Raw genomic sequence first — 12,720 nt, 5'->3', positions numbered from 1 at the left:
AGGAGTTCGGGTGGGGGTGTGGGCAAGGGTTTTGTGCCCCTCACTGCAGTTCCTCCCCCGGCTGCTGCCTCCTCCCTCAGAAGCCACCCAGTGTACACCTCCCATTGCCCCTCCCTCTGGGAGAAACCCTACTCCCACCCCCACTAGACAGAGCGGGAGAAGGAGATGCCTGAGGCGGCGCAGCCTGTGTGACTCCTCCACCCCCGGAGTCCTTCCCCGGCTCCGCCCCCTTCTTGGTCCACCTAGGTCTCACTCTCAGCACACCTCTGCCAAGCCAGGAGCCCCCTCCGCCTGGCGCCCAGGACAGGGCCACACCCCCGCAGGTCATCTGGGGCCGGCAGCCGCCACCCTGGGTGTGTGCAGAACCTCACGCTCTTCACCCCAGATCTCAGTGTCCCCCACCCATCGCTGCCCCCTTTCTAGTCCGCGGCTTGGCCTATTACAGCTTCTTCCTGACCCGGGCCAACCCACCTGGACCTGCCTGGGCCTCCCCTGCCCTCTTCCCCTCCCTGCCTCTTGCTGCCCCCTCTCCTCCCTTCCCCTTTCCCTCTCCTCCTGTCTCTCGCTGGCTCAGTCTCTTTCTTGCTCTCTTTCTCTGCAGTTCCAGAAGTCTCTGCTATTCTCTCCTCAGTGTCTCACCTCCTTCATTGACCGAGAGCTTCGCTGCCTCTGCACCCCCAAGACTGTACAATCAACTACTCTCACCGATCCCCCCCAACAGCCACTGCCCCCCAGGTAGTGGAGGCGTTAGGGAACAGCACCCCCCATCACAGCAGTGTCGCCAAGCATAGGAAGCTCCCCAGTTCCCCCTCCCAGGGCTCTCTGGCGCCCCAGATCTCCACCCTACCCCACGCTTGGCCTCAGGAGACTGATGGCCCATGGAGAACTGATCTGGGGGCCCACCTTCTCCTCCCCTCCCCTCCCCAGCAAGTCGGCAATTCAGAGTTGAAGGATGGGACCTGGCAGAGAGGAAGGGACCCACAGACCAGAGCCCACCCCAACCCCTCCCCGCGGATGGCAGGAGGCAGCCAGCAGGGTGAGGGCTGCTCAAGACCAGCCAGGCCGCGCCTCCCTGGGTCCCTCCGGGTCTGCACCTGCCGGCTCACAGGTACCGCCTGGGTGGGAGCGAGGCTGGATCCCTTGACCCTGAACGCAAGGTGCCCGCCCGGGTTCCTGAGTCAGCATCAGACTAGCCGCGGCTCTGCCCGACGGGTGACTCCAGGGCTGGGGTCTGCATTGACGGGGCGGGGGGCGGGGGGCGATGAAAGAAAGCAGGCGGAGGCGCGGGTTCCTGGAAGGTGTCTTTAATCAGGATTTGGTAGTACACAAGCTCTCCGGATTGTCTGCATTAACATATAGGGACTTAAAAAGGCACAAAATCCCTCGCACAGCGACGCGTGGCGGCGGGAGCGCCCCCCACCCCCGCCCGTGCGCGGCCGTGTGCGCGTGGGTGCGTGTCCGTGTCCCACCCCCGTGGCGGCGCCGCGCGTGTGCGTGGCGGCTTCAAGTGTTGGATTTGTACAGTACTCGCCGTCTAGGGCCGGGGGCCGCGCCTGCCCCTCGCCCGGGCCGCGCCCCGCTCCCCGCCGCCGCCGTGCACACTCAGCAGGACGCGCCCGGAGAGAAAGAGGAGGAGAGAAAAAAAAGTGTCCCATCTTCTTGGGTGCGTGGTGGTGAGTTTTCGTGCATGCTTACGCTGGCCGGGGTCGGGGGATAGTGCAAGCGTATAATACAGTATTATTGCAGTACAAAAGAGGACCGCGGGAGGATTCAGGGTGGGAGGGGGGGGCTCAGGAATAAACCGGCTGGGACTCGGGACCTCCGCGGAGGGTCCTCTCGCCAACCCCCTTCTCGAAATCCCTTGCTTCCCCCATCCATAGGAGAAAGCGTCTCGACTCTGGGAGGGGGGTGCCGGGGTCACGGGAGGAAGGGGCTGAGCGTCCTCCCCTCCCCGCCCCCCCCCCCCAGGGGGCAGAAGCCAGCCCCTCTCCTCCTTCAATACTGTCGGTGCCAGGAGCCCCGAACCCCGCCCCCTCCCCCTGAGAAGCCCCCCCAAGTGGGGAGAGGGGTCGACGGAGCAAGTGCAAAGGAAGCAGATGTTGGTCCCTGAGTTTTATTTTCGGGGGTGTGGGAAAGAGCTGGAAGTGGGGGCATGTTTGGGGACCCCCAGGGCCCTCAGCGGTGGAGCGGGTCAAGCAGGGAAGGCGGAAGCTGAGGCGTGGGCACAAAACCGGGTGCTGGGTGGCTCCGAGGGACCTAGGCTCAAAGCTTTGCGCCCCCTTGACTCTGGGCTCTTTGGCATCCAACTGCAAGGCCAATTATTTGGGGCGAGGGGCGGCAGCCGCGCGGGCGGTGAGGTAACAGGAACGAGGGGTGGGGCCACCGGGGCCCTTGGAGCGTGCAGAATCAGCCGGCCCACCCCCCCAGCCCCTCGTCCGCACCCCGCGCCCCGGAAGCTCTTTAAGGGGCGAGACCCCACCCCAGGCCTGCCTCCGCCCGGGGCCCGGGGCCGCGAGCCGGCTCGAGGGCAAGCGAACAGAAAAGGGGCGCGGGGCGGCCGGGGGTGGGGTGGGGTGGGGGTGCTAACCCAAGGCGAGTACTTTAGCAGCAGGCAGCTCGGCGAGGGGGGCGGGCGGCGGGGCTGAGGGCCCCTCGGGTCGCGGCCGGAGGCGAGGCTCCCGGGAGGGCAGCTCTGGGACGCCGCGGGGGCGGGTCCCGGGGGCGGGGGGCTCGGGGGCTCGGGGGCCGGGCGGTACCCTGGTCACGCCGCGCAGCAGCTTGTTAAAAAGACGGAACGTACATTCGTGGTGCGATGGCCGCGGGGGCAGGGGTGTGGGGTCGGGTGCCCCGGGCGGGGACAGAGTTCAAGTGGTGGCTGGGGTGTCATTACAGTTACGAACTCGCGAGGGGTGCCCGGGGACGCGATCCTTGTGCCCTCCAGGGCCTGGGCTTGCTAGATTGCTGTCCCCAGAGAGGAGAGGATGAAGCGTGGGGGCAGCCCGTAAGCATGCGTGCGAGGGCAGGTGAGTGAGTGGCGAGGTGGACCCCGCTTCCCGCGCCCCAGAGCCTCTGCAGGTAGAGGGAAGGGTCAGTGGTGGGACTGGCAGCGCAGAGCAGGTCTAGGAAGGGCCCCGCCTTCCTTCGGGCTCCATTTCCCCTCTTCACCCACACTTCTCGGCCGCTTAGGCTCCAGGGATCCCCGGAGAGGGAGGCTTTAAGCTGTTCAGAGGCTCCAGCGGCCCCAGGGTCCACCCCTGTTCCTCGTGGGAATAATGGGAACTTTGGGGACACACTCCCTAACCTAAAGGCAGTGACTATTTCACACTCCTTTTTACGGAGGACTGCGCGTGGGGGTCTGAAGTGGAGTTTGGGGTCAGGTGTGATGGGGGTGGAGCTCAGGCCCTCCTCAGCTCATGCTAAATCCCCAGGCACCAAATCAACCCACGGACAGCAGAAGGTACCGCACTCCCTGCGCACCGCGTGGGGGCACCCCCGCCCCGGCCGGAGCCAGGCCCACCCAGGGAGATCCTCTGACCCAGTTCTTTCTCCATCCTGTCCGGGAGGCCTAGGCTCCCCCCACCCACTGGGCAGGGCTATGCTTATTTCCCCCCAAGCTGGGACTGCCAAGGGAGACTGCGGGGTTTGGGGTGTGAGTGGCTGGGGTGAGAGCGCTGGGCGGTTATTGCTGTGACCCAAGCTGCCTGCAGTGGAGGGAGGGGAGGTACAGAAATTGTTGGGAATTGAGAGAGCATCTTTTCCCTGACCCAGGGCCCTTGGGAGACCCCCTCTGCCACAAAGAAGATACCGGTCCTACAAGGAGGACCTCAGTCAACGCGAGCGAGTCCACTGGCCCCCACACTTTCGGGCAGACGCAGCACAGGCTCCCCAGAAGTCCACACACAGCACACCGCCCCACTGCATGAGCTGCCTCCTCGAGGAAGTCCCTCTCGTTTGAGCTCCTGGGAAAGGACACTGTCCTCCTTTGAGTACTGAAGTCCGGGGCAGATCATTCAAGAAAAGACATACAGGGGTGAGGAGGGGAGCCTTCAGGCTCTCGGGCAAACGGAACACTTGGGGCCACCTCTGCCTGGAAACGAGTTTTGTTTGCCTCACACAGTGATTTTTCTTTTAAAAAATTGTTCTTCTTAAAATTAGATGCCAACAGTTAAAAATTGGAAGATTTTGCATAAAAATTAAGAGATAGTGGCAATAACTGGCTGATCTGAGGACAGCAGAGGAGGATCCCCAAATCTGCCTACTCCATGACACGGACACCCAATAAACTGCCCTGACAGTGAGCCTGAGCCCGAGGACCCTCCGGCAGCACCGAGGTCAGGGGGTCAGCACCTGCTTTCTCACTGTAACCCCTAGAGCTGCCTGGGATGTGTGGGTCTATGTGGAAGTGAGAGGGCAGGGGTCTCTGGAGCGAAAGGCTCCAGCCGTTTCAGCTGCTCCAGGACTTTGGAGTGACCCCCGCCTGGCCACCATCGCGTGCCAAGATGGGAGGGGGAAGGAAGGCAAGAAGGCATATAGACAGCTCCCCTCTTCCTAGACAGAGTGAGGAGGGGCCGACCAGAAAGGACAATCAATTAACCAGTACACAGGCCAAACGGTTGTCACCCTCTCAAACAAGACCTCCGTTAGTCAACATTGGCGGGTATCTTAGATGTTCTTGTAAATTAAATATTCTGATTAATTCATTAAATGCAGATAATACTGGGATCTGCCTCATAGGCTAGTATGAGGATTAAATGAGTTAATTTTGTAAAGTGCTGAGATCACTGCCTGGTACGTAAGAAGCATGAAATAAAATGAAAAATAATTGGAAGCCACCGCTATAGGCAGGGCGTGACTATAAAGGACTGAAATACTACCATTTTCAAAGTGTGACAAATGAACGTTCTCACTTTTCAAAGCTGACACCTTGGGAGGCTGTGTGCTTGAAATATTCTGACTTACTCTTTGGGAAACCCTTGAGAAAACAGCCTGATGACATTACAGTGTCACAATGTCCCTACTAAGCAGGCAGCTAGAGACAGGCAGCTTCTCAACCCCAAACCATGGAGGGCTCTGGCAAGCTTCACGTGAACTTGACCCAACATAGTTGGCTTCTAATGACCTTAGCTGCTTCCAAATACCAAAGCCACCCTCAAAAGATAATATTAGCAGATGGCCTCCAGTTAGCTTGGAGCTCTATGGCTTCCAACCCTCTCCTTCAGCGCAGAGGATCTGCCGAAGGAGGCCCCCAAAGTGCAAAATGTTTTGAATCGTGGCCTATTGGGGTAAGTCCACCGTTCCTTTAAGGGACAGGCTCTCTCACAGCCATCAGTTCTGGGGTGTGCCTGCTTGAAAAGTCAGCCACCCCCAGGATCACCTTTGGAGATGCCCCACCTCTGAAGACTTTGGAAATGGTAACATGTATTTAATGGTGAAAGGAGGCTGACACAAGTGCCATCCTCTTTGAGAAGCCACAAGGCACTTTGGAACCTCAGAGTACCTCCGGGGCCTGTCACTGAGTCGGAGCGGTGCCCGGGGCGGGGCGTGGAGCTCTCTGGGAGGGAATGCTGGACAACCGAGCGCTTGGTTTCACTGACCCAGATGACAGGGCCCTACCCCACTGCTGCTGACTTAGCGAGTGGCTGGTGGTGGGCAGAGACTCCCCTTCCCGCCACCCCTGCCCCTACCTGGGGAGGATGGGAAGAGGGCCAGGGGGCAGGGGGTCGGGAGGGGGCAGTGCCAGAGGAGGGGGGCGGGGCTACTCTTCGTCCCCTCTCGCCTTTGTGCTTTTGGTTTTCTGTCCCTTCTCTGAGGTCCACCCTGCCCCTTCCTCTGCCTTCCACCCGGCAGGGTGCAGAGCCACCCAAACAGCCCCAAGGGCAACAAAGGCTCAGGCAACACGATGGGGGCAGGGAGCATGGCCATCAGGCCCCGAGTGACAGAGGGCAAAGGTGCGTGCAGCCCAGGCAGCCTCGGAAAACAGAGTTTGCGGGACTCTGGCGGGTACAGGAGCAGCTCGTGGAGGTGAGCCAGACCCCGGCGCCCCCATCTGTGAGGACACCCCCGGGGCCCTGAGACCTCTACTCCAATCAAACACAGTGGGGAGGTGAGGGGCATGTCGGCGGGAGGGAGACAGGGTGGCGGAGAAGGGACCAGAGAGAGGAGCCAGGGTGAGAGCGGGGACGTGGGAGACCATTGACGCCTGCGCAGCAGCTTTCCCTCCTCCCCGACACACACACACGCCCAGCACATACAGGGGTGCCACTGTGTAACTCCAGGGGTGCCATTCACCCTGACGGCCACGTAAACGGCACCCCCTGGAACTGTGTGGTGCACAGCCTGGGCATCCATCCATGGCAGCGCTGCCACGTGCACAGCTGCTGTGCATAAGCACACGCACATTCACAAGGACACACGGGTACACGCATACATGTATTTGTGTACGAGTGTACACAGACACACACAGGCACAACCTCACTGCAATAAACGTTTTGCAGACCTTCAGGCCTCCCCCCTCTTTCCCTCCCTATCCAGGCACTGTCCCTCCCGGCACCCTCGTCACCACACCCCATTCCCCGGGGGAACAGAGGTGCTGGCTGACGTAGGCAGAAACCAAGAAAGGGAACCCTGGTGGGGTCCCTGCGGTGACAGGTTGGGGGCTGAGAAATGGGCAGAAAAGGACATGAGCTGACCTGGCATCCTGATCCCGCTGCCCATCTCCAGATCCCCGTCGACCTGCCTGCCCTGCGCCCTGTCTCCACCACGGCCACTGGGGGCCACCTGCCTGGCTGAGCACCTGCAGGGAGGAGTCACCCCTGAGAGGGACAGCGGAAGAGCTGGTGCTGTCTGGGATTTGTCCTGAGGCCCCTGCGTTGTGGCTGAGCTCACAGGTCTCACCTCATCCTGCCAATGACCCCCTCTGCTGCCCCTTCTAGACAGGGTCCCCTAACCTAGAGGCTCCAGCCCGCTTTGAGAGACGCCTCCAGCCTCCGTGCCTGAGGAGCCGGGACCAGGCTACCCAACCTGCCAGGGGATAATGGGTAAGCCTTGGGAGAGGGGCAGCCTGCAGTGGACTGAGCCCCGGATCGAGGGGCCCCGGGGCCAGGCCTCCTCTGTGACGCGGGCATGGGAACGGTTCGCAGGTCACTGGGCCGCACACGCCACCCTTGCTGATCATGGAGACACTCCCCATCGGCGGGGCCATCACAGACGCCCCCCATCCCGGCCACAAAGCGTGGCTGGCTGGGTGGCCATCCCATACACAGGGCCGTGCCTGCTGCCACACACAGACCAGACAGACCTGCACCAGCCGAGACGGTCTCCCGCCACCCCCCAGGGCTGGAGCCAGGTCCCAGCCATGCCAAGAAATCACAGCTTCAGGAGAACAACCCCACGCCCAAGTGCCTCTGGCCCAGCACGCCTCATCTCCCCGACGCCTCGGCTTCCACTGAACTCTGGACCCCCGGACGCCCCAGCCGGGTGCCCCTGCTCTGCCACGCGACTGCGCTGCCCCCCGCCCTGCCCCACAGCATTTGGCTGGCGCTGAGCAGAGGGGGGAGATGGAGGGGGGAGGGAAGGAGACTCTGGCAGGGGGTGGGGGTGTTACAGTACCTTGGGCCAACTTTATGGGGGTGTGTATTGCATGGTGGGAGAAGATGGGGTGTGTGTGTGATTATTGCCTCCTGGAAAGGAACCACGGTCTCTGCCTGCTCCCCGCCCCCCCCACCTGCCCCCTCCAGGAGGGGGGGGAGCCCCGCCTAGGTCTTGTGGGTGAAGCGGGCCCACACCTGCTGCAGCTGGGACCGCGAGATGCGGAGCACCGAGGGCACGAGTCTGTGGTTGCCGGCCGCCAGGGGCGCGTGGCGCCGGTGGGGCGCCCGCACCGGGCTGCTCTCGGCCGAGCGGCTGCGCTGAATGAGGGAGCCGGAGGAGCCCGAGGAGCCGCCGCCGCCGGGGTGCGGGTAATGCTCGGTCTCCAGCGTGGAGGAGGAGAACACGGAGGACGCCAGTCGTCGCAGGGGGCTGTACCGCGGGAGGGAGTGCCCCGAGAGTCTGTCCTCCTCCGACTGAAAGAGACCAAGAGAGTGGAGGGAAAAGAGGCGTCAGGCACAGACTCGACAGCTCCGTCTCGGGGGCCACCCACCGCTCACAGCCCCCCGCGGCGCCGGCGTCCCCGGCAGGCGGGGCAGGGTCGGGCAGGGTGCGGACCCCTGCCGGTCCTGCCGCAGAACCTACGTTCCCCCTCCTCCTCCTCTCTGGCACGCCTTCACGCCACGGTCTCCTTGCAGAGACCAGGGTCACTCACCTCCTCCGGGAAGCCTTCCCGGCTTAGCCCTACCTAGATGAGGACTTCACTCTGGGGAAGGAAATTCTCCCCTTCGGGGAGGCCATTCTGCATCTGTTCCCAGCCACGCATCGGGAGGTGTGTGCATCCTGCCTCGCCAGCTAGACTCCGGGCTCATGAGAGACCATCCCCTGCCCCTCCGTCTGCCGTGGCACCCCTGCTCTCATAGGGGTGTCGGGGTCTTGGTGACTAAATAGCACAAGAGCGGTCTCTGGAGTCTGACTACTCCTGCTTGAATCCCAGCTCCACCACTTACCACCCCAGGGGACCTTGGGCAAGTCACTTAACTTCTCGGGGCCTCAGCTCCTCATCTGTAAAATGGGGTAAGCGCGGCCCCCACTGCAGAGGGTGGGCTGTGGTGAGCTGAGCTGCTACAGTGTGCAGGGCGCTCTGATTGCTCTTCAGTATGAGGAAAGGGGTGGAGGACTGATGGGGAGGGGCAAATGGAATTGTTTCTCCAAAAAAGCTCCCCCTGCCCCCAAGGCCAAGCCACAGGCCGCCTGTGGGCAGGGTAGGCTTAGCCGCGGCTGGGCGGCTATAAGGACGACCCCGCCTCCCTGCTGCATGCCTTTGTGCCCTCCGGGAAGCAGGGGGAGCAGACTGAGTGCCCCAGGCACGTGGGCATGCGAGGGCGGCTTGGGGGTCGCTGTTCCATTCCGGCCAGTCTCAGTGACTTTGAGTGGGGCAGTGAGGGACTGAAGGAAGACGGGTCCTGGGACACTCAGCTCCAGTGTTCCCTCGCTGATGTCATTCGGGAGTACAAGGGACCTGGCATGGACCAGCCAGGATTGCCTTTGCCCCCACCCCACTTTCCCTTCCAGCTTCTTTCTGGCCAAGGTGGGTACTTGTAACCCCTGGGGTCTAGGGTCTTGAGTTGTCCCGTCTGTGTTGGGGGTTAGGGGGCTTAGTCCCACCCGGAGATACCAAGGGACAGAGGCACCCACAATTGCCTGAACCCTCCTCTCCAACACGTACGGACGGCTTGAGTTTACACCCCAGCCAGGGGGATTTTCCTAGGCCAACATTTAATCCCAGCATGCTCCTGCCCCTTCAACCGAGGCGCCTTTTGTCCTCAAAACCCAGGTGAACTATCACCTCCTCTTTGAGGTCACCCCTAGCTTCCCAAGCCAGCTGCCCGTTAGGCCCTTGATGATAAACATCTATTCACAGACGGTTGCACCCCCACCACACCCCACCCCACCCCACTTGACCATGAGCTCCAGAAAGCCAGGACTGTGAAGCTTTATTCATCTTTGTCCCCCAGGCCCTAGCACAGTGCCCAGCACGTGGCAGGGAAATGTTCTCTTGGCTGCCAGGCAAAGGTCTGTCGACTCCGGGAAGGCTGGCCCGCTGTGTTATCAGCCAGAGACGGCTGGCAGAGGAGGGCAAACATTCCTCCCCCAGAGCACAAACTCGGGGCCCTGCGTCGCCCTCTGCCCTGGCTTTCTCAGCCACTTCTAATTTGCACCTTAAATTCCTTTGAGAATGAAGTGAGGTGTGTGTAAAAAAAGAAATTTAAAGTATCACGTCATGCACAGCAAAGAGCAATAGATGCTTTCAAGTTGTGCCTAGTTCCACATTCTCCTAGTCCCTGTCTCCATGGGTGTAGGGGACAGAGTTGCAGGTGTTCATATTTTTAATGATTGCCGTTACAAGCAAGTTCACACATCAAACCCTGAGCAGACAGTGAGGTCTACAGCTGGGGATTCCTTGCAGAAAGGTGTGTGGGGGCACTTCCTGCCTGCCCTGAACCACACAATCCAGTAGTCCCAGGAGGTGGGGAATTCCACAAGCTGTGACTCCAATAAGCTGGCAAGTTTGGGCGCCTTCCCCTAGCCCCAAGCCATTTCTCCTCGTCCCCTGCCCTTGACCAAAGAAGGTCTGTGTTGTACCCTGTTGTACTGAAATACTTGGCAAAACATGTCAACCCCCTGTGTTAACACACAGACACACACGGAGGCCACTGTGCACGCTGACCTGCCCACACCACCCAGCCAACAAGGTGTGCACACACGCGCGAGCGCACGCACCTGCCAGGTGGCCTGTGACCGCACAGACCCTCTGCTCTCTCTGGCCTGTGTTTGCACCTCTGCTAAATACACAGGCCTCAGGCAGAGGGGCTCCAAGCATGGGCCCGCGAACCAGCCTCCTGGGCTCAAGTCCCGGCTCTACCACTCACCCAGCTGCTGAGCCTGGGCTAAGAGAGCATCCCTGAGCCTTAGACTCCTGGCCTTTTGAACGAGCCTGCCTGCTCATGGTTTTATGAGGAATTCACAAATGAAACATGTAGTCTGCATAGACCCGGGCCCGGCACGTAGCGATGAGCATAAAGGGCGGGTGAGTGTGCACGACGGGAGTTGCTGCTGCTGCTGCGCCCGTCCTTCCCGCTCTGACAGTCCAGGACTCTGCGCAGGACTCTCCACACGTGTGCCCCCCCCCCCCCGACATGCACCCGTGGACACGGCCCCGCGTGCTGCACACCTCGAGTTAAGTCAACATGGAAAGGCAGGTGCACACGGCGGTGGGAGGCTGACCCCCTCTCCTCTCCCGCCTGGCTCCTACACACACGTCCACCTTCTCTCTCACCGAGCCAGGCAGCGCCACGCATGTCACAAACACAACTCTGCCTGCTCCCCCAAATCCCTCCCTCCTCACCCTTGGCTGGAATTCCCCACCGTGAGGGTGACTGCGGGACAGAGGCAGGAATCTGAAGCTGCGCGAAACTGCAGAGAGCTCGGCTCCCTCGCTCCGAGGCCCAGAAAGGGGCAGTGCTCGGCCCCTAGTCCCCGGGCAGGGGCGGGCAGAGCAAGGCCAGAGCCCAGGCCGTCTGACTCTAACCCTGGGCCTTCTCTCCACCTGCTCCACCCCGTCTGTCTCCCTTCCTAGACTCTGGCCCTACTGTGAGAAACAGCCACGTGACCTCTGATCCTGCTGACACAGGGCAGAAAGAGACTTTGTGTGAGGGGTGAATGGCTAAGGCAAGGAAGGAAGGAACCCACGAACGAATGAATGACAGCGAGTGAGGGCGCCCCAAACTGATCTCGCTCCTTCTCCTGCTTACGCGATGCCGGGCCTGGCGGGACAATGCACAGTCCTGCTGGGTCACGCCCTGCCACTCAGGCCAGCGAGGACCTCTCTGGGTGGGTGCCTCTGGTCCCCACTTTTTGATGCCCCAAGGCACTCAGTGCCGGGGCGAGGCCAGAGCGCATGCTCCCGAAGATGGCGGCTGGAGGTCTTCTCTTCCAGGCAGCGATAGGATGGGGCCCCAGCACAGCCCCTGCCCAAAGCCACCCTACCCGACACACCATGGGCTCCCAGGGCCCCCCAAGCCAGGCGAGTGGCCGAACTGGCTCCCAGCCCCGCCCCTCGGCGCCTGCCAGGGCCGCTGGGGTGCACGTCGCAGTGTGGGATGCTGGGGCAGAGAGCGGCACAGCCCCCGAGCCTCCCAGCACCACCTCCTTGGCTCTCCCCAGCCTCCCGAGGGGCCACGGCCCCGTTCAGCACGCAGGCTAGAGTCAGCACCCATCTCCCGGTCAGAGGTTGGTCTCTGCTGAATGCAGAGAAGCTGGGCCAGGCCCAGGGCAGTTTGCCAGTCCTGAACCCCCCGTCCTTGTCCGAAGAAAATAACAGAAATACCACAAGAGATACTTTGGCCCTCAGCCCAGCATTCGAGGCTTAGCCACCATCTGGCCACTTCTGCCCTTGCAGCCTCGTCCCTCCCTCACTGCAGTCAGACGGGTCCCCTGCACACCCACCCCCATGCCCAATCTAGAGCCCCTCTTGCTTGCCCCATTTCTCCCCATCTCCATCCATGCTGGCTCGCGGGCCTCACCTCCTCCCCGTTGCTGGCCCTGGCCACAGGGGCTTCTCCCTGCCCCTGTCTGCTGCCCTTACGCCTGCTGCCCCGGACGCTCACCCTCCAGGCTGCCCCCTGGAGCCTTCCCTGACGTGGGTGACCCCCGCCCCTGCTGCTCCTCCCACCCTCCCTGACCCCGCCTGCTCAGGCTTTTTCAAGGGCTCCTTTCCTCACGGCCCTTTCCAGCGTCGGGGTTCCCAGATTCTGCACTCGCCCCTGGCTCTCGCCACCCACACAGTCCTCTGGCGTGACATCACCCCCTCCTCCAGCTTCCGAGACCCTGAGTCCCCGTCTCCAGGGAGATCGCTCTGCAGCCTCAGAGGCCACCACCTGCATGTCCCACAGGCATCTCCAGGTCACTCTGTCCAAATTTGGACCCATTCTCCCTTCAACACCACTCAGTGACGGCGCCAGCATTCACCCAGGACCTGGGCAAGAGCCACGACTCCTCTACTACATCCCTGCCCCTCTGGCTGTCCTCCTGCAGCCACCGCCCAGGTCCAGGCCACCGGGGCGCTTTCCT

At 61.9% G+C, this 12,720-nt stretch overlaps 1 protein-coding gene and 1 long non-coding RNA gene across 2 annotated transcripts in view; one reads left to right on the top strand and one right to left on the bottom strand.

Annotated features, from left to right (window-relative positions):
- Positions 1-12,720, bottom strand: part of TTBK1 (tau tubulin kinase 1) — a 38,043-nt gene that overhangs the window by 6,575 nt on the left and 18,748 nt on the right. The gene's annotated exons all lie outside the window — the stretch shown is intronic.
- Positions 2,830-4,873, top strand: LOC131280378 (uncharacterized). The gene is made up of 2 exons (XR_009187900.2): positions 2,830-3,023; positions 3,769-4,873. It is a non-coding gene; the product is annotated as an uncharacterized lncRNA (long non-coding RNA).

This window comes from Dasypus novemcinctus, chromosome 11 (assembly GCF_030445035.2).
Source record: "Dasypus novemcinctus isolate mDasNov1 chromosome 11, mDasNov1.1.hap2, whole genome shotgun sequence".
In the NCBI taxonomy this organism is placed as follows: Eukaryota; Metazoa; Chordata; class Mammalia; order Cingulata; family Dasypodidae; genus Dasypus; species Dasypus novemcinctus.
Note: the sequence above shows the minus strand (reverse complement) of the source record. Positions and strands in the feature narration are given on the sequence as shown.